The sequence below is a fragment of the Neomonachus schauinslandi genome, chromosome 12 (assembly GCF_002201575.2).
Source record: "Neomonachus schauinslandi chromosome 12, ASM220157v2, whole genome shotgun sequence".
NCBI classification, from domain to species: domain Eukaryota; kingdom Metazoa; phylum Chordata; class Mammalia; order Carnivora; family Phocidae; genus Neomonachus; species Neomonachus schauinslandi.
In genome coordinates, this window is record NC_058414.1 from 21,996,402 (window position 1) to 22,017,261 (window position 20,860).

The window sequence follows — 20,860 nt, forward strand, 5'->3', positions numbered from 1 at the left end:
AAAGATTTTGCACATGTGATTAAGGTTAAGGACGTTGAGGCTGGGAGAACATCTTGGATTATCTGGGTGGGCCCCATCCAATCATCTAAGTCCTTAAAAATGGAGACCTTTCCTGGCTGCAGGTGGAGACAGATGGTGGGGTGAGGAGGGCTCAATTTGCCACTGGCTTTGAACACAGGAAAAAGGCCACAGGTTGTGGAATACAGGAGGCCTTTAGAAACTGAAACTGGAAAAGACAAAGAAATGGATTTCCCTCTAGAGATTCCAGAAAAGACTGCCTGCATGCTGACATGCTGATTTTAACCCAGTGAGACCCGTGTTGGGTTTCTGAGCTATCATGCTATCAGATAATAAGTCTATGTTGTTTTAAGTCACTAAGTTTGCAGTCATTTATTGTAGCAATAATAGGAACCCTAAATATGTAGTATCTTTTCTAAGCACTTTCTAGTTTCATTAATGAATTCTGATACCACAATTTCTTTCTTTTAAACTCTGGGATTTTTTTTTTTCTATTGTTCTCTGACATTTAGTAATGCCAAGGACAAGCCTGGATCCATTCAATTTTTGTTTATTTGCAATTAACTTTTCATTTTCTTATATGAATAACTGTATAACATTTTCTTTATCCTTTTAAATTCTTCATAAATTATTAGAATATACTTAGGTGTGAATTTGTTTTAATAGTTCCCAGAATATAGTGAGTGCATTTGCTTCAGGTTTTCTCTTAAGTCTTTCTCCTCAAGATTTGGTATCTGGGGGCTGGATAGAAATGCTAACTCTCAGACCCAAGACCCACTGAATCAGATCTGTAATTTAACAAGATCCCCAGATGATTCCCATGCATATATGAATCAAGGATAGTCTAGTAGTAGATTTGATCTCGACTGCTTCATTTTTTCAGTTTCTCTTTCTTTGTCCATTAACATGTATCAAAAGTAGGTCATGCCCTCCCTTTCTTCCAAGGGGTTATAATCAAAGCTCTTGGTTCACACTTCATTTCCTTTTCCCCTCCTCTGGTAAGTCTGACAAAGTTAGAGTTGGCCTCAGAACTGAGACCCCACGTCAAGAGCAGCGTGGCTGGTAGCAGAATGCTGTGCTTGGGACTGCTGTTGAGATGGAACACAGCTCGAGATCTGCTCCATAACTGGAGAGTTGCTCATGTTGGTCTCTCCATCATTAATTTCTTGCAGGATCAGTTTCGCCTTTTACTAACTCTAATGAATATTTTAATTTTCAGAGGTAATTCCAAGCTCCCAGATTTCCTTATTATGGCCTTTTCACTCAGTCAAGCATCACTCTGCTTGTTTTTTTTTGCACTTCAGCCTGCTCTGCCCATTTCTGTTATTTCTTAAATGTTACATCTTCTAGCATCTGAGGATTCCAAGCACGTTTTCTCCATTTCTTCTGTTTTCTGCAGTAAATCTGGTTCCATGTCATGCTGTTCCTCCTAATCGTTAAGGCTAATTATAATGATCCCTTTCTTACATGCTTCCCTATTTTGTTATATACCCATGCTGACTTTTAGAACTTCCATTCATTTTAAAAGGGAAGACTTATCCAGATGCAGGCTCATGAACTCCATTGCTGCCCGCGTGAGCGACTGCGTGACATAACACCAGCTCTGGATTTCACACAACAGTGAACACGTGCCCAGTTTGCTGCCAGACTTCCATCGGCAACCGTGTCCTATAGCTTTCCTGGACTGTGGGGAGACCTTCTCTCAACACAACTTCCCATTTTATTTGCTTGCTTTGGGAAGAAACACTTGTGTCATAAAAAAATCTGCGATGGTCGCTATCTACTGCCTCTAGGCCTCTTACAGCTCTGCCTCCATCCACAGTGCTCCATGTAATAGCGCCACGTGCCCCAGGCAGCCGTTTGTCACCGTCCTCTTTTCTCTGCTTTCTGTTACGCTGTGCTTTGGGATTTGAGATTTCAGAATTGGTTAAAAGAGAGTAATTGGGAAAAGAGAGTGATTGGTTATTCAGTGGGGAGGAGGTTTATTTATTTATTTTCAAAGAGTTTATTTATTTATTTGTCAGAGAGAGAGAGCACAAGCAGGGGGAGCTGGAGAGGGAGAAGCAGACTCCCCGCTGAGCAGGGAGCCCGAGGCGGGGCTCGATCCCAGGACCCTGGGATCATGACCTGAGCCGAAGGCAGACGCTTAACCGACTGAGCCACCTGGTCATCCCGGGTGGGGAAGAGGTTTAAACACAACTGTCCCTGCCCTATAAAGCAATACCTAAGCAGTCTTATGATTGCTAGAATCTGTGAATCTTGACATTTTCTATGTTTTTTTAGTGCTTTACTGGGATGTTGGGAGAAACACGTAGGAGATTTTTTTGACCTGATGTCATTTTAAATAGAACTTCTTAGTAGCGTTAGTCTGTTAATGTAAAGAACAATTTTATCTCTTGTTTGTATGTTATATATACATAATATACACACTGCTTATAAACGAACGTCTGATATATAGGCAGAACTGACATTTGCTTATTTCCTGTTTTGACTAACTTAACCAGTTAAGGCTTGAAATAAATCTTCATTTAAGGTCCTGGCATCCCTGATTAGCATCACTTAGGCACAGCTGTTGGAGATACAGAACAAATGGCATCACAGGATTGCCCCTGGAATGTATTTTTCAATCAAAATCACAGAACAGAGATAAAAATAAATTTGCTTTGTCGTAGGAATTCTTGGTGCAATTGAGTTTGTTTTTTTTTTTTTTCTCACACCCCCCTTTCTTATCCCTTAGGTTCTCCTGTGGGACTCTCCACAGAGAAAGGAAAGATGGTTCTAACTTATCCACCATGGAGCAGAGAGTCATAGTCCGTATCTCAGTACATGAGTCATCGGAAGGAACTTCACTGACCGTAGTTTGTAAATCAATGTTTTACATAAAGTGAAGACAAAAGATGCTGCTTTAGTTTGGGTTCTCCCAAAAGCAGACCCCGAGATGGCGACTTGAGTGATCTAGGAAGCATGAATAAAGAACGAAGAAAGTGAATTAGGGAAGTGAAACCCGCGAATGAGCAGAGAACCACTGTATGCCCCTGGACTTCTGAGCAACTGTAGGGAACCCACACATCAGAACCTTCCCACTGTGGGGTGGTGAGGCTCAGTATCCTTGACTCTCCTTTGCCCGGTGGGGGATAAGGATCGCTCCTCATAATTCTCCCCCATTTCTGGGTTGTCCCTGCGTAAGGGCGAGGAAGCACCCGCAGGGCCAGAGGAAGTTCTCAGAGAATAAGAGACTCCAGTGTGTGAGGCAGGACTCTCAGTTTGCTGGAAACGTCCACAGCTGCCTGTACTCAGGTGAGTGGAAAAGATACAAAGTAGCAGATCTTGTTGACAAAAACAAGCAGACCATATCTGTGGCGGGAGGAAAACCCAAGTAAGTATGCACTTAGAGTGATTATTTTGGGGAATGAAGGATTTACATCGTGTTAAAGTGGGGATGGCAAATGAGTATCGACTCTCATGCCGGCTTTGATCACCTGACTGCCTGGAGTGCTGTGTCGAGGAGGATTCTCAAAAGGCTCGGTAGGAAGTGGCATCTTTATCATTTAGCATCCCAGACATGGAAATGGGAGGACAGAAGGGTGGCATGTGAGCCATGTATTACCCACCCTGCTTTAAAGTGGAGACTATTTTTTTGTATTAATGTAAGTGCTGACTGAGACATCTTTAATGAACTACAATAAATTCTTCTGCAGATTTGACCTTTCAAAATGCACAGCATGTGGAGTGTCTTCAGTTACTGGGAGGATTCTCCAATTAATGTTATGAATAAGACAGTATCGGGATAAACTTCAAAGGCACAGCAGTTACAACAGGTATTAGCTTTGTCATTTTGCTACATGTTTCAAGTAAACATGCTAATTTATTTTCTCACAGATATGTACAAAATGAAATGGGGTCATGGTGTTAACGGGAAAGTATAGAAGGGATCAAAGGCAGACAATGCTCAGTGGTGTCGGTGCCTAGTCATAGCATCAATGTTGAGACAAGTGTAGTTCATTTTGGCGGTAGGGGGGTGGCTCGAACACTTAAGTTTTACTCTCTTCGCAAATTTGAATTACACAATTCAGTGTTAACAACTATGAATATGTTAATTAACTAGATGGCATGGATCCTTTCTTTGTGTGTATCAAATCACAATGTACAATTCTATTTGTCAATTATACTTCAATAAAACTGAAAAAAAAAAAGGTCTTGGAGGAAGAAAATAGTCATTAAATTCAAGTGGGGGGAAAAGTAATTCATCTGTCATAATGTCTTAATGAGGAAAATATTGCCATATACCCTGGGACATGATTTTAACTGAGTCTAAGAATAAGTACAATATCAAATCTCAATAACTTGTACCATTGCAATTCAAATTGATTTCAAGTCTTGTGGTTATTACTTCCTAAATATTCCTCCATTCTCATCTCCAGTGATGCATCTGAGTCCAAACTACCATCAGGCTCTGCTGGTATCCCTACAGCCAATGAACTTCCTTCCATCTGTTCTTCATTCTGTGGTCACAGTAATCTTTCCAGAGTGTAAATCTGATCATGTTGCTCCCCTACTTAAATCCCTGTAATCAGCTTCCCACTGCATGTAAGAACAAAGGGAAAATCCTTTAGAGAACTTTAGTCTGTTCCCCATCCATCTTTCTAGCCTCACCTTACTCTGGATGCCCACCTGCTTTGCTTTCTCTACTCCGGGGTCAGGAACCTTCTCTCAGTCCTTCAAACCCTTGAGGCTCTGGCTCACCATGAGGCCTTTGAACCTGCTTTCCTGCCTGTATCACCAAGTTAACTCCTGTCTACTGTTTAGATCTTGGTTCCAGTGTCATTTCTTCAGGGAAGGCTTTCTGGATCTTTCTAAGCCAAATCCCATGATTAGAATCTCTCAGGGCTCCAAGAACCTCTCTTCAACACTCCTTTCTTCGCATTTTACAGCTGAGACCATTTACTGGTAAAGGTATGAATTCTTATGATCGATAACCTTTTCTCTTTGCCATGAGTCTAAAAAGTTCCCAGATGGCAGGGATCGTATCTGTATTTTTGTTCATCATTGATTCTCCAGCTCCTGGCACAGTATCTAGCAATAGCAGGTGCTCCCTAAATATTTGTTGAATGAATAACAGAAATGTCAACATGCATTTTTACCAAGACTCAAAATTTGCATTTCTCTCCAAGGAAAATCTCACATTTATTTAGCAGTTTATCATTTAAATAGCACTTTGGGGCATATTGTTATATATTCCTTGTGAAATTCCTGTGAAGGAGGTGGGGAAGGAATGATTACACACATCTCACAGAAGAACCAAGGTTCTGATGGTGTCCTGCCTACAGGCATGCAAGAAGGAGGTGGCAGAACCAGGACTAAGCCCACATCCTCGCTGGCTCCCAGTCTAAAATTCCTTTCCCACAAACAGTCTGTCATAGCGTGATGACAGGTTATTATGCAATTAGCAGACTAGTTAACTGCTCTGATCTTGTCCTAAGCTCTTCCAGAATCTTGCAATCTCAACTTGGGTATTGCTTGTTGGTTTTACATTCAGTGGAAGAGAAGTGGCCAGCAGCAGTGACCGCCTAGAGGCCCATGACCCTGGGGGCTGTAATAGTGAAGGATGAGTTACTAGGCGCATCATGACCTATTATGTATTTATTTGCTCCTTAGAAACTCCACTGGAAGGAACATCATCCCAAGATGCTGTTCTACGTAGGAAAGAAAGTTAACAGAGAGCCTGTGAAGTCTCACATGGGCAGAAGTGGACAAGCGGAAAAGCAGGATAGACACCGACATCTGGGTCTGAAGGAGCCAGATGTGCTGGGCAGAGAACAAAGCCCTCCAGAACTCCAAAGTTTTCCAAAATGTCATTGTATCGCCTTGGGGTTTCATAGATGACAGGATGAAGGGAAGTCTCCTGGGCTGTCAGCAATATGCCATGCTTGGGCCCTGACCCATGTATTATAGCATGTTGGATTGATAGCATGTTGGAGCCATCAGGGTCCTTCCAACCACCCGATTCCTCAATTTACAGATGCAGTCATAGAGTGTGTCTCAGCAAATCATCACAGAGCTGCTGACTTAACCGCTAGATGCACGTGAACATCACAAGTGACGTGACACTTTCGGAGAAGGGGGTAAAATCCCCTCTTAAACTCTCTTCCTACTAGTCAACCTCTAAGCTAAATAAAACCTTGTTTTGTTTGGGTTTTAATCTTAAGAAAATTAGTGAAGGCGGGGACAACATTTTGCACTGGCAGAACTATCTTTTGTTAACAATGAACTCTTAGTGAGCCCACAATACATATTTTTCAGTTGGATTAAATTCCAATAAGTCATCAGATCATTTCTGAGTAATTTCCCATTATCTTTAAGTCACTTAAAAGAATAGAAACTGGGGTGCCTTGATGGTGTTGCTGGTTAAGCGTCTGACTCTTGGTTTCAGCTCAGGTGGTGATCTCAGGGTGGTGATCTGAGGATGAAGCCCCACATTGGGCTCTGCACTCAGGGCAGAATCTGCTTTAGACTCTCTCTCCCTTCCTCTCTGCCCCTCCCCCACTGTCTCTTGTTGGCGCACTCTCTCTCTCAAAAATAAATAAATCTTAAAAAAAAAAAAAGAGGCCTGTGAAAAAGGGAGACTTTCAGGCTTCTAACAACCTCATTGGCTATCTAAAAATAAATAGGGTTTGAAAAAGTGTGAACCATCTTCTGTCACCTGTGTGTAACACACCGTGTTTATGTCACTTGGACCCACCTGGGAACTCTGTGGATCTGTTTGCTTTCTGAAGCCAAATTAATGCCAACGGGTTCATTCTCACCTTGGATTCTCCACACAGTTTCAGTTGGGGACTAGACAGGCTACATCTAGATTTTTCCCTAGTATAATTAATCAGTTACGAACCAAACTTTACAGTAAGAGGTAGCAGCTTACAGCCCAGCAGGTGTGTCCCCACAACTGGTACCCTGCTCATACTGAATCTGGTACTTCATCACAGCCAATATTTCATGCCTCCTCTGTCCTCATGTGCTCCTACATGAATGGGAACTGGAACATTACCTTCCTTCTGTATGGATGAAGGTCAAGCTGGGACTCCAGCCGCTGTGCCTGTTGACGGGCTGCTCTGACTAACGATGACTCATGTTTTACAGAGAAGCATGGAGAACCTGCCGCATCTACCTCTTTAATGAGATCAGGGTTCACTCCTAAGTCCTCATTTTCTCACTTTACTCTTGTTCCCTTGGGGTCTCCTTCGCTCTGTGGCTTTAGTTTCCGTCTGCATGAGAATAATCTGTAGTGTTGTCTTTCTATTTTTGACCTCTGTTATTTACACTCCTCAGCCCCATCTGCCCTTCACTTCTCACTTACTCATTCACTCACTTGTTCATTTATTTTTTCATCATGAAACAGATATTACCAAATGACTACTGCAGACCCAGCATTGTCTCTCTGGATAGCTTACTGGCTAAGACAAAGTCATTACTTGATTTTGCTGAATCTGCTACACCTGCTTCCTCTGTCCTCACCCCTTTTCCACCTCTCACCCACACACTCTCTGGGATGAGCTTCTTTATCCCCCAGGGCTTCTCCTATTGGTTAAGACTTCTAAACCTGCTTCCAAATCAGCCCATCTCTTCCCTGAGGTCAAGCCCAAGTATCCATCTGTATCTACGCTGGCCATTCTATAGGGCTCATGCCCAATGATAAATGCAGTCTCTTTCCCCTATGGCTTATTCCACCTTCCAAAGACCCTCAGTCCATAGATGGCATCCAGTCCTCCAAGCTGGAAACCTGGGGCTCTCTGCAAATCTGTCCTCTCTACCCCTCCACATTCCATTGGTCCTGTGGTTCAAGCTCCTGAATATCTCTTGTACTGATCTCCTCTCCATCCTCATGGAGCCTTGAGAACTCTAGAACTTCATAACTTCTTGCCTACATTGCTGTAAATAACCTCTAACTAACTGGTCACCCCTTCCCTCTATTCTTGCCCTCTGAGATCATTTTTCCTATCGATGCTAGAGAATCCCTTTTTAAGGCATAAATCTGAGCACATCACTTCTCTTTTCTTCTATACCGGTGTCCCATTTGCTGCAGAATGAAGTCCAAACTCCTTAGCATACAAGCTGCTCCGTGAGCTGGCTGCCGGCATCTGCAGCCTCATTGTTCATGGAGACTCACCTCACATCCCTCGCTCCATCTGTCCCACTCCACTCGTGGTTCTCAGAATACCCAGGATGTTTGACAACTCTATCTTTGCTCTGTCCGCCACACCCATTTCTATCAGGAATTCCCTCTTCATCCTGTCTTCCTGGCAACAAATGACTTCTTTTGAGCTCTTAGCCCACCTCTTCTGTGAAATGGTCTCACTACTCTCTCTTCCAGCTAGAATTGACCAGTCTTCTTTTTTTTTTTTTTAAGATTTTATTTATTTATTTGACAGAGAGAGAGAGAGAGAGAGAGAGAGCATGAGCTGGGGGAGTGGCAGGCAGAGGGAGAGGGAGAAGCAGGCTCCCTGCTGACCAGAGAGTCTGATGTGGGGCTTGATCTCAGGACCCTGACACCATGAGCGGAGCCGAAGGCAGATGCTTAACCAACTGAGCCACCCAGGTACCCTAGAATTGACCAGTCTTATCTCTGTCCTCAATGGCATCCTGGCTGCACCTCTATCATAGTACCTGGAATACATCAGGGCACTTGTTTTTTTAATTCAAAGATGATAAATTTCGTTTACTGTAAAAGCAATTTAAGAATATCCAGTTAAAATCTTATCCCAATACTACCCAACACAACCAAGAAACAGTTACACACTTTTACTTTAGAGATAAGGATATAAAGCAAGAAGGACCACATCAAGGCTGCGATTCAAACTCAGAAAGACAAAGGGTTCTTAGGTCTCCTTCAGGTCAGAACAGAGAGTACAATAAGATTAGGGCACTGTGTCTATTAGGTGCCACAGTCTAGACTGCTGACTAGAATATATAAGTGTCTTGAAGGTAGCGGTCCTATTCTATTTATCTTTGCATCCCCAATGCCTACAAAATCAGTAGGTATTTAATGGATACTTTCAATCATTTAATGAATGCTTGCCAAATAAATAAATTACAAAGATATTTATTATGAAAAACAATTCTATAGTTTGATATTTTGTCCATTTTAAAAAATTATTTTTATTGTTAGCTATAATTAATTATTGTTAAAATATTTTATTATTTTATTGTTAATGGTTCATGCCCTCCATTTCCCTTCAGTGGAAGATCAGGACAAGGGAAAGCCAGCTTATATTTCATCACGAGGCACACATTACCTTAAGTAACTTGACCATGAGACTGTAAAGGAAGAGAATTGCGGAATTTTAGAACTAGAATGGACTGAAGCAAACATTTTCTCTAATTTTTTCATTATACAGATGTACCATGAGGTTACATAGCTAATTAATGGCAGAACTGGGACAAGATTTTCATTCAGTGGCCTTATCACCCTGTCATATTAGAGAAGTAGTTTTTATTGAGCTTTGATTATGTGCCAGGCACTGCTGTGGGTCACATATAGATTTTTACCCCTGGTCTCAGCAGATGGATGCAGTTGCTAAGGCTATGACCCATATACTGTATTTGGTCCCCCCTCCTTTCTAGTGCTACTGGACCTGTACTGAACATGCACATTTTGGGGGGGGGGGTCCACTCTGACATGTTGCTATGTTGTTTCTCTGAGCTTGAGCATCTCCTGAAATGCCTAAAAAGCCTTCCTTGGTTCTTGACCTTTACTACATTAACTGTCCTCAAAATGGTCCTCTGACCTATTAATGGCTCCATCAGACTTAAATTCCTAAGACAGGTCAATAGTCCTCTTATTGCTCCTTGCTCTAAGAGGAGGCCTCTCCCATGGCTTTTTCATCAGGCTGACTGCTCCCTCTACATGACTTACCCTTAGCCCTACTCCACCCATTATCCAATTTTCCCATTTACTCATGAAGTACCGTTATCCCCCAGGCACCTCTTTCTCACCCTTCCAAAGCTACCAAAGAGTTTATTGTCTCTTGCTTCTTACTTACATTGTGAGATCTCTGAAGTGTTTACTTAGAGAACTAGATTAAATTCATTGTTTGGAACGAAAAGATAGTTATTTAGCATGATGCTGTGGGGAACTGGGTGTGGCCCAAATCATGACCAAAAGGTGAAATAAGAACATGAAATCGAGAGAGTAGAAGCATACATGCACAGTGAACAATGTGATAATTATAAGGATGTGAGGAAAACCCAGGCTGTTTTATTATACTCATATTCTATCTTCCACATCTGGAAGATAGCGTGTGATTACTAGTGATTTAAATGATGGTGAATATACATTTAATTAAAAAAATAAAAATGCAAAATGTAGCTTTTTCAAAAGCCCTGGATATTTGAGAGAGGAGAGAGGTTCATGCTGAGTATTCCCGTGTTGGGTGTACACATCCTGTTGTCTACTTATACAAGTGTGTTTCTCCGAAATATCCCCAAATCCTAGACGGTTTAAATGAAATGCACCATGTGTTCTATGGGATGGCAAATAATCATTGTTGATTTCTTTTTCTCTTCAGCAGCTGTTTCAACTCATACACACAATCTATCATTAAGTTTCCTAGCTTGCCAGCTTCGCTAGCTCTACGGAGAGAAATAACACAAAATAAGGAAAAGCGGGAAAACTTCAAGCAACAAGCACATCTCCTGAGTTCTTACTCTATGCTAGACAACGTGCTAAGCGGTTCACATTATGCTGTTTGTTCTTTACAACAACCTGTGTGGTAGGCTGTCTTACCATTCTGTTTTATAAATGAAGAACAGAAGATTCAGAGAGATCAAAACTGGGATTTTAAACCTAGGTCTCAATCCAATACTTTCTTTTTTTAGATTGATTGATTGATTGATTGATTGATTGATTTGAGAGAGAGCGTGAGAGAGCACGAGCAGGGGGAAGAGCAGAGGGAGAGGGAGAAGCGGACTCCCCGCTGAGCAGGGAGCCCAACTTGACTCCATCCCAGGACCCTGGGATCATGACCCTCAGGTCAGATGATGCTTCACTGACTGAGCCACCGAGGCGTCCCTCAACCCAGTACTCTTAATCACTGTTTTTATTGTCTACAAACACAATGTGGTTGAAAATGGCCAATGTGACACTGTGATGCTACATCTCTACTTGATTGTTAGAAGAAGTCTAACAGGAGTGTGAGGTGGAGTTGAGTTGTGCCATTTCATGCTTCCTAGTACGTGAGGCTTCTTTTGTTGTGGGGCACTTACTGAACTAACATATGAAAAGAAAGAAAAGAGGATCTCCTTGGATAAAGTGGGAATTGATACCCAAAGCTTGGATATTCCTCAAACCATAAAAAATTCAGATAATTAACATTAATTGAAAAGTGCTTATGATAAAACCAAAAATCAAACTCAACCCCAACCCATAAAGCTTACTCAGGGTTGAAGAAATAATCAGAAAATAACCAGAAGGAAAAAAGCCTACCCTGTGAAACATGATCATGGGCTGATACCCTCGACAACACAAATGTCCATATTTCTGCAGATCATAAATCACCTAATTATTGCCCAGTCAAGGAGGTAAAGCAGAAGGCCCTCTCACTTCTCTGCCTACTCCATAGCAGTCTCTGTGGGGCTTCTATCTTTTAAGACTTGCGACTCCTAAGCCTATATTTTATTCCATTACCTCATTCTTCATTTAGGAAGATTAGAAAAACATGCATGTTCTCTCATTCTGTTCCCTAGACCATTTGTTCTTTCACCTTTGGTCAAATGCTTTCCACTTTCAAGAGCCTTTTGCACCAAAGAAAAAAAAAATAGTGCTCTCACATACTTGACCTGTGGGTCTGGAGAACCATTCAGAGATGTTTTGTTTTGTTTTTATTTTTTAATAAGAGTCAGCTTTGAAATTTCTGGAAAATTGGAATTGTTTTCTGTAAGTACTTATAAAGAGGGAAGTCTTAAGTGGTGGTACTGCAATCCAATGGAGAGAGGAGAATAACTTTCCTTTTTTTTTTTTAAGATGTTATTTATTTGAGAGAGTGAGAGAAAGTGGTAATAATTCAAAAATGATACTAATAAATACGCTAAGTAATCAAAGATCACCCTCAAAATGTTGATAAAGACCCATGAGACAATTTATTTCACCAAGACCATTTAGTGTTAATGCCGCTAGTCTCTCTTATGATTTATGGCCAGTATTTTATATTTTCCCTCCTTTTTTTTTTTTTTTTGCATTAAGATGAGAACAGAGAAATTTATGGTATAAAATCCGGTAGCTACCTCGCACAACCCTTATGCATTTTGGAATCCATAACTGGAAAGGGACTGGATGAGTATAAAATATCACCGCTATATTCATTATTATTATTAAATCAATTTTTATCAGAGCCACTGCTTTTCCCAGGCACTTAGAACACTATTTTAAAACAAAATTGTTCCTACATCTTTTAAGCTCACAAAGACTCAGTACAATTGACTTGTAGAAGCTACTGCTTTCCCGTCCATTTAGTATCCCTTGGATTAAAATCACGTAAAGCCCTAGACTGCTTGGGTCAAAGGCAAGTGTTACACTGATACTTCCTTGTTCTCGGTTACTGCAGAGTACACAGATGTCATCGTGGAACGGGAGAGTTTGCTCAGTTGGTATGCTTATGCTTTTGGGTTGATCTACTTCATCTTGGGGTTGGGGTACAGGAGCAATGAACAGTGTAGTTTATGTAGGAGCAAAAGAAATTATTATTCTGTTCTTAGACTAGTTAAAAGGAAAGGTATTTTTCGTTTGTTCGTTTGTTTGTTTTTTACCCATAGATGACTTCTGAGGTGAGTTATTAGGTTGTACGGGCTAGAAAGAAAGACCTCCACTCATTATTCTTCATAACCATTTACATTTTACAGAGTGAGTCATAAAATGCTTTTTTTGGGTTTTATTTCATCGAACATGTTTTTTTGGGTAAGAAGTGTATCAGTAAAAAATAGACTGTTTTCCTACTTTGCCTTATTTCAAGAGTCTCAATTTTAAAGAGGAAAAGCCTCTTGGTGAGTGACTGTCTGGGAATTTACTACCTCTTGGCCCATCGCTGAAGTTCACGTTCCTGTGGCTGCCGGTCATGCCACTGTGTCCTCCTGACCCAGCCTGATATCCGCCTCTAAGACCGGTTCCTCCCCTCCTCTTGCTCGCTGTCCACTTCAATGCACTCAGACACCCAGGCTGGCCCGGGAACAGTAAATACCCGAAGCAAATTGCCTGCCAGCCTGCACTTCTGAGCACTGCTTCCCTGGAGTTCATTTTTGGGATATTTCACTACTACTCCACCACCCAATGCTGACTACTCACCGAAAGGCCAGTTGTCAGTCCATGCTAACCTTTCACCTTGAATTCTAACCTGTTTATTTTCTGAGATTTCAAAGGTTTTTTTGTTTGTTGTCGTTGTTAGATATTTTTTTTATTATCTTGTATTTCTCTTTTAGCATTTTGTGTTTTCTCGTACATAACATTTTTCTTTTTAATTAAAATAATTTTTAAAAATTTTTATTTTAAAATATTATTAAAAAAATTTTTTAAATATTTGTATCTAAATGCAATTTAGTTAACATATAGCAGCAATGTGCACAATAGCCAAACCATGGAAAGAGCCCAAATGTCCATCGACTGATGAATGGATAGAGAAGATGTGATACATATATGTATATGACATATACATACATATATCACACAATGGAATATGACTCAGCCATCAAAAATATGAAATCTTGCCATTTGAGATTTCAAGTTTTTATTTACACACACAAGCAGGCTTGCCTGTCAGTCCATCTCTAAGAACACCAGGCCTCTGCTTGTTACCATCAATAGAAACAACCTAGATGGCCATCTGGTGAAGGCCCTCTGCCTATTTAATTTATAAAAGCTGTACTCATTAAAAAATATTTTTGAGCATTTACTATGTGTTTGGCTTCAAGTGTTCCATCTTTCTCCACCCCAGAGTTTTAGAAGCAAAGCTATTTTAGGACACAATTCCAAAAGCAAAGTAGCCTGAATATTGGCTGGGGTAAGACTGCTCCAACATCAAATTCACGTTGGACAAGAGCTGGTCAGAGAGAGGCCAGTTTCTTCCTGTACACCTCTATCTATGAAGCATTCTGGGCAAGGGCTTTATTTCTCCCTAGTCCTCTTCCCTCCACACGATTAAAATATTGCTAAGTAAATTAAAACTTGTCTTTTAGTCCTTTGAGTGTCCAATGGCAGGTCTTTCAGCCTCCGGCCGACCACAGTGCACAATTCCAGGGGGCACTGTGCATAGGATAGATAGTCGAAGACGTGACAGTGTCTTAGATAATTCTCAAATTATCTTTGGCACAAGACTAGTTGTTTTTTTTTTTTTTTTAAAGATTTTATTTATTTATTTGAGAGAGAGAATGAGATAGAGAGCATGAGAGGAGGGAGGGTCAGAGAGAGAAACAGACTCCCTACTGAGCAGGGAGCCCGACGTGGGACTTGATCCTGGGACTCCAGGATCATGACCTGAGCCGAAGGCAGTCACTTAACCAACTGAGCCACCCAGGCACCCAAGACTAGTTTTTTTTAAATCTCTAATCCATTAAGAGCTAATACTTTAGAAAGCTAATTATTAGAAGACTTAAATAAAAATATAAACCCCAATTTAAAACAATTATTTGATTCAACAGACATAAAACTACTCAAAGTAGTTTACTATTGGATTTTTAAGTGCTTGCTCTCAATTTCTTACATCTTTTTTGAGCACTGGTGACATCAGTTTCTAAACGATACTGGTCCATGGACTATACTCCAAGCAACACCCATGGGTCAGGGACATAGATTACATGGAATGGTGCTCCCTAGTGTTGTCCAGGGCGAGCTCCTGCCTGAGCCCCCAGCATTTGACAGTTTAACTGTATGTCAGAGAACAACTAGGAAAGGTATCAACATGTATAAAAAAAAGAGAAAGGGGCAGCAAGAAATTCTCATGGAGACTTCGATATATTGGCAAATTAATCGGTTATAGACAAAATACAAGGCATCGCCATCCTTATTTAAACCTTATACCTGGGCCCTAAACCAACTTGGATTTAGGACTTCATGTCCATGCTCATTAGTGATCGATGCCACTGGCAGCAAATGAGACTTTTTCTAGTTAAGTCGGATTTTCTGGCCAAAGTCCAATTTGGACAATTGCCTCTACCTACATGAATGCCTCCCACCACTGAAACTGCAGCTCTTCTCTTAAACTACTGTATAGTATCTCAGGCTGCCTTTGGAAAGCTGCCATTATAAACTCTAGAGGTAACTACCTTTTTCTGCCAGGTGAAACAATTAAAAAAAAAAAGTTCGTATGAGTATGTGTACGTGTGTGTATGTGTGTGGGTCTTCCTCTGTGAGGTTTATGAACATACAAATGGCTTCTCAAAGGAAAAAAAAAAACTGTTAGCTAAATGTACAGTCAGGATGATACTTTTATCAGAACAGGAATTTCACTGGATATTTATATAAGGCAGTGAGACCACAGAACGGAGTCTTCTGTAAATAAGATGTAAATAAGAAGATGCAAACGCCAGTAATTGAACGGCCTGGAAAAGCCTGGTTAAAATCAGACTTTAGTTTGATTATGGATATTTTGTGGGATAGTATTATTGAAAAGAGAGACTTAAAAAAGATCTTTAAGAAAAGTTTAGGGCATAAGTCTATTTAAGGCTTCCACCTCCCTGCATAATTTTGGTGTTCCTATTCTTTTCTTGTACAGTTGGTGTAAAAAGGGCTATAAAAGTATAACTCTCTGAATATTCATTTAAAAATAAAAATAGACTTCTTAGCTACTTTCCCCCCCCTTTTTCTGAATCTAATTCCTTACTGTTGCCAGAGACATTTTCCTAACACATGTTCATCACACAATTCCCTTATGAAGCATCTACATTTGTTCCTCACTCCCCATCAGAACAAATCTTAACTTTCCTGCTGGGTCTGTAAGACCCTACAGGATCTGTCTCTATTTCTCACTGACCCAACATTCTCTCCAATTACTTCCCAGCATGAACGTTCATTAGAGTTGGGCTGCTCTCCAAAGAAAACCTTGAACCTGTCCTAGGTCTTCTCATTGCTAACAAATCTGTTCAAGGTGGGAAGTCCTCTTCCCTGTTCTCCATCCTTTGAGCCTTAAATCCTTGTCCATCTTGGGTCTCCCCTCCCAGAGTCTTCTCACTTTTATTTGTATCACAGGATTTATACTTTAAGTAAGTATATTCTCTCTTCTATTATTTCTTGGTTGTTCGTGTGCATTAACTCCATCTCCTTAAGAAATGATGTACTCTTCACAGGTAGATAGAACGTTCTCTTTCACGTTGTGTGGAAAGCCTGGCCAATCTTCCCTCTGCCTCTCATTTGGCACTTCCCCTCTCCCCCAACACCTAGGGAAGGGGTGCCTCAGGAGCACTGCATCGACTCTGACTCAGGGACTTTTAAAAAATCCCTAAGGAGCATCATCAGTCATTGTGAATACCAACGTTGTTGGTCAAGGGCCAGAAAGTAAATGTTTCACACTCTGGAGACTATGTGGTCTTTGTTACAATGACTCAACTCAGCCATTGTAGCATGAAAGTGGCCATAGTCAGTACAGAAACAATGACTGTGACTGTGTTCCAATAAGCTCTTATGGACAATGAAATTTGAATTTCATGTCATTTTCATATGTCAAAAATAGTATTTTTCATTTGATATTTTTAAACATTTAAAAATGCAAAAATTGTACATTACCCAAACTTACTGCAGTAATTACTTTGCAATATATTCATACATGAAATCACAACACTGTGCACCTTACACTTACACAATGGTGTATGTCAATTATATCCCAATAAGGCTGAAAAAAAATTCAAAACCTATTCTTAGCTCAAGAGGCATTCAAAAGCAGATGGTGGGTCATAGTTTGCTAACCCCTGTCCTACATCATTGTTCCTAAAGTTGTGGCCTCTAGACCATCTGCATCAGAATCACCTAGGCTTGGGAGTTATAGAGAATATAAATCTGGGACCGAGTGAAGCAGAATTTCTGAGCATATTCAGGATACTAACACATAGGTGTGAATCACCACCTCTAGAATGGTAGTGATGCTTTAACTTTGTGAGTTAGTACTGGGAAGCCAGGAAGCAAGGTTCTAACAAGATGGGTCGATAACAGAGCAGGCTCCTTAGGAATCTATTTTATAAGACTTATAGCTTGGGCACCAGAGTGGCTCAGTCAGCTGGGCGTCTGCCTTTGGCTCGGGTCATGATCCCAGGGTCCTGGAATTGAGTCCCGCATCTGGCTCCCTGCTCCTTAGGGAGCCTGCTTCTCCCTCTGCCTCTCTCTCTCTCTGTCTCTCATGAATAAATAAATAAATCTTAAAAAAAATAAAAAGACTTATAGCCTGCTGGAAGAACATCAACAACAAGGACCCCATGCTTTTAATCAGCATTTTAGAAACTTTTTTAGATGCAAATGATTTAAAACCTGGGAATTCTGAGTATTTGCATTTAAAATACATGTTATTTGGAATATCAGTAGATGTGGGAAGTCTTTATTTAACTTAAATTTACTAAAAATAGAAACGTATTCATGGAGAAGGAAAGGAACTCACATTCCTTGTTAAATATAATGTGTGTTAGACGAAAAATGTAACAGGGAAACCATCTTTATGTTTCTGCCTCTGGAGCTGAGTGAGCCCTTTGTGATCCATGGCAAACTCAGAAGAAATGATTTATTTCATTATGAGCAAACACTTCTGAAGGGCAGATATAATGCATTTCTAAAGACCCTGTATAAACTCATTTACCTAAAACACTGAATTATAAAAAAGCATCTGCTAGGAAGAAGAGCCATCTGGAATGCAGTACCCACAGGGGCCCTTTGGCCAATATGAATCAGTAGAGGCTGGAATGTGACCCACCTGAGTAGAATGGGTCTGGTAGTTTCTGAGCCACAAACCATCATCACATGCATTTTGCAAATCATTCCCAGACTCTTAAGGAAAGGTGTGGAACAAGGGATAAATTAGGGCTTGACTCTCATGTCTAACTACTAGCCAAGATTTATTGAGTAGCTCCTCTGTGTCAGGCACCGTGATAAATGCTTTACATGGACATTCTGGTTTAATCCTCTTGACAAACACACATGTAGTTTTACATTTTACAGGTGAGGACACTGAGTTTTCGACATCATAAGGAATGTGTCTAAGATCCCAGAGGTCAAGTCAGGACATAAATTTGAGCTCAGGACCTGTGCTCCTAACAACTCTATTGGCTACCCAATACCATCACATTGGAGGGAAACAAGGCTTTGGAGGGTTTTCTTTCACTCTAGCTGGGGAAGAAACCAGAGACTGGGTGCTGGGTAGACTCTGGCAAATGGGTTTAGCCTCATGGCAAAGAGGCCAGCACTCTGGTGTGACCTTGTGCTAGGTCAGGAGGAGGCCCCCCTTTTATCCTACTAGGACATGGAGCCTGCAATAGACAGCTGTGGCTCACCCTGATAAGAAGAGATACAATATTTTTTCCTTTGATAGTAATGCTTGTTTGGGAACCAGCAGGACAGGTTCCTAATAGGAAGGGACAATGACAGAGCAGGCTCATTAGGAGTAAACCTATCTTGCAAGACCTCCACCTAAAGAGGGGGACATCAAAAGGGGCCACCGCTGACTTCATTAGAGAGGGAACCTGGGTTCTGGCAGAAGTGGACAAGGGCATCAGATGAAAGCTCAGATTCCAGACACAGATTCAGGGGACACCCAACCATTCTGGGCCAAGGGATCCACCAATATCTAGTGAACAGGGATTGGCAATCCAAAGAAAAAACCATTTATTTGAACATGGCTGTATTAAGTGTGCTTAAATTAACTTCTGATAAACTGCATATATTTGATTCAATACTATATTTGATTCAGTACTTTTTTTGGTCCTTATTAATTTCCCAAGTTAAAGAACCCCTTCAAGTATGTCTCAGGGGAATAACACCAGGACTAATTAGACCATGCCTGATGATGTAGACCAGATGAGTTTTCCCCAAAACTTGAGAGTGCTGTTTTTTTGGTTTTTTTTGTTTTTTTAAGAGTTATTTATTTTAGAGAGGGGGGTGGGGGGGACAGAGGGAGAGGGAGAGAGAGAATCTCAAGCAGACTCCCCACTGAGCATGGAGCCCGATGCAGGGCTTGATCTTATGACCCTAAGATCATGACCTGAGCAGAAATCAAGATTTGGATGTATAACTGACAGCCACCTGGGCGCCCCCAGAGTGCTGTTTGGAATTAAAGTACTTTCAGATATTCTGGAGTTAAAGTATAATGTTACTTTTATGATATAACAATGACAATTTAAAGTCCAACTGTGTGTAGTATACAGAGCCAGTTTTTTAGCATAATATAATATTTTCAAAGGGCAGGAGTGATAAGCACAATTTCTGATCACTTCTGGTAGAACAAGGTTTTATTTCTCTGTGAGAATTTATGTTGTTTAAGCATTTTACAAAAGGTGAATATAAGTTTTTAAAAACTTTCTTTTGCTAGTACTTTTTAACAAATATTAATTTATAAATAACTTACATTACATATGTGAACTAAAGTTCACATTATCTATCACTCTGATTACTGTTCCTAATCAGTCATTCCCCAAATTTCTGAAGGAATCAATTTAAATTCTAGGCTCTCATGCAAAAACATCAAAAAGTATTGATACTTTCAAGGGAAGCTTGGGTGACTCATTCTTCTGAGGAAAAAAAAAGATAGAGGAGTAATTGGGATGTCTCTGATCCCTTCTTCTGATGCCAGCTCAGATTCTGGGCAGCCACAGTTTTCCGTGAAAATCCTAGAAGCATGACCTTCCTTCCGTGTGCCTGGCTGTCTCAGAAGTCTTGTTCGCCTTGTCTTTCTGTGCCTTCCCTGGGCAGGTTTTCAGTATGTTAAGACACATGCCTCACAAAGGTCATTATTTTTATAAAAGATGAAAATTTTCATACTCCTACAGTTTAGAGACATTTGTTGAAGTAAACTTTCTTTGGAGCCTTAGGGGAGGCTAATTTGGCATAAATTTCTTCTACTAAATTAGGAGATTCTGTCATGAGGCCAGGATCACCCATTCCAGAGACCAACTGTATTTTGAATATGCAGACTTTAACTTGAATACAAATCACCTGGTTATGTTTTTAAAATGCAGATTATGATTCAGTAGGTCTGAGACGGGTTGCCAGATTACCTGGTCTCATAGGTAATGAGGATGGCAGTCCTCATCCACACCTTGAGGAAGCAAGGTGCTGCTAGAAGATTACCTGAGGAGGCCGTAAGCTTTGCCAGGCACAGAAAGAAAAGGAGCCGAGGCAACAAGGGCAGAGAAGATCCCTGGTCATTGGTGTCAGAATATTCTTCAGTGGAGACATTACTACTTAGAATTTTGGATGGAAAGTTTTTGGATGTGTGTGCCTGTCCCTCGAAGCAGGATGTTTTAGCGTTCCTGGCTCCGGGCACTAAATGCGAGTAAGAACCCCTGCATTATGACAACTGATAAAGAAAAATGGCCTTAATAACAAATAGAAATTAAAGTCATGCATTCTTGAAGTTAAAATTAAAACTAAGAAACAGATTCCTGATGTTTCGAATGGAATCATCAGACAAGCACGGTAACATTTCATATATACTAAAGGTTTACTAGACAAATATGGTGACTTCTTCCACCGTACGGTACTAGCAACTGTCTTCAAATAGCCTTTTTCAAGTTTGTTAATTTATGATGACAGAAACCCCCTCCTTCCCATCCCCTGAAGGTATCACAAAGTCTCCTTTCCCTTACTTGATATTTTCCCTTTTGTTGAAAACAG

General features: G+C 40.7%; 1 protein-coding gene across 1 annotated transcript in view; it reads right to left on the reverse strand.

Moving 5' to 3' along the window:
- MAGI2 (membrane associated guanylate kinase, WW and PDZ domain containing 2) overlaps positions 1-20,860 on the reverse strand; it is a 1,351,041-nt gene that overhangs the window by 176,834 nt on the left and 1,153,347 nt on the right. The gene's annotated exons all lie outside the window — the stretch shown is intronic.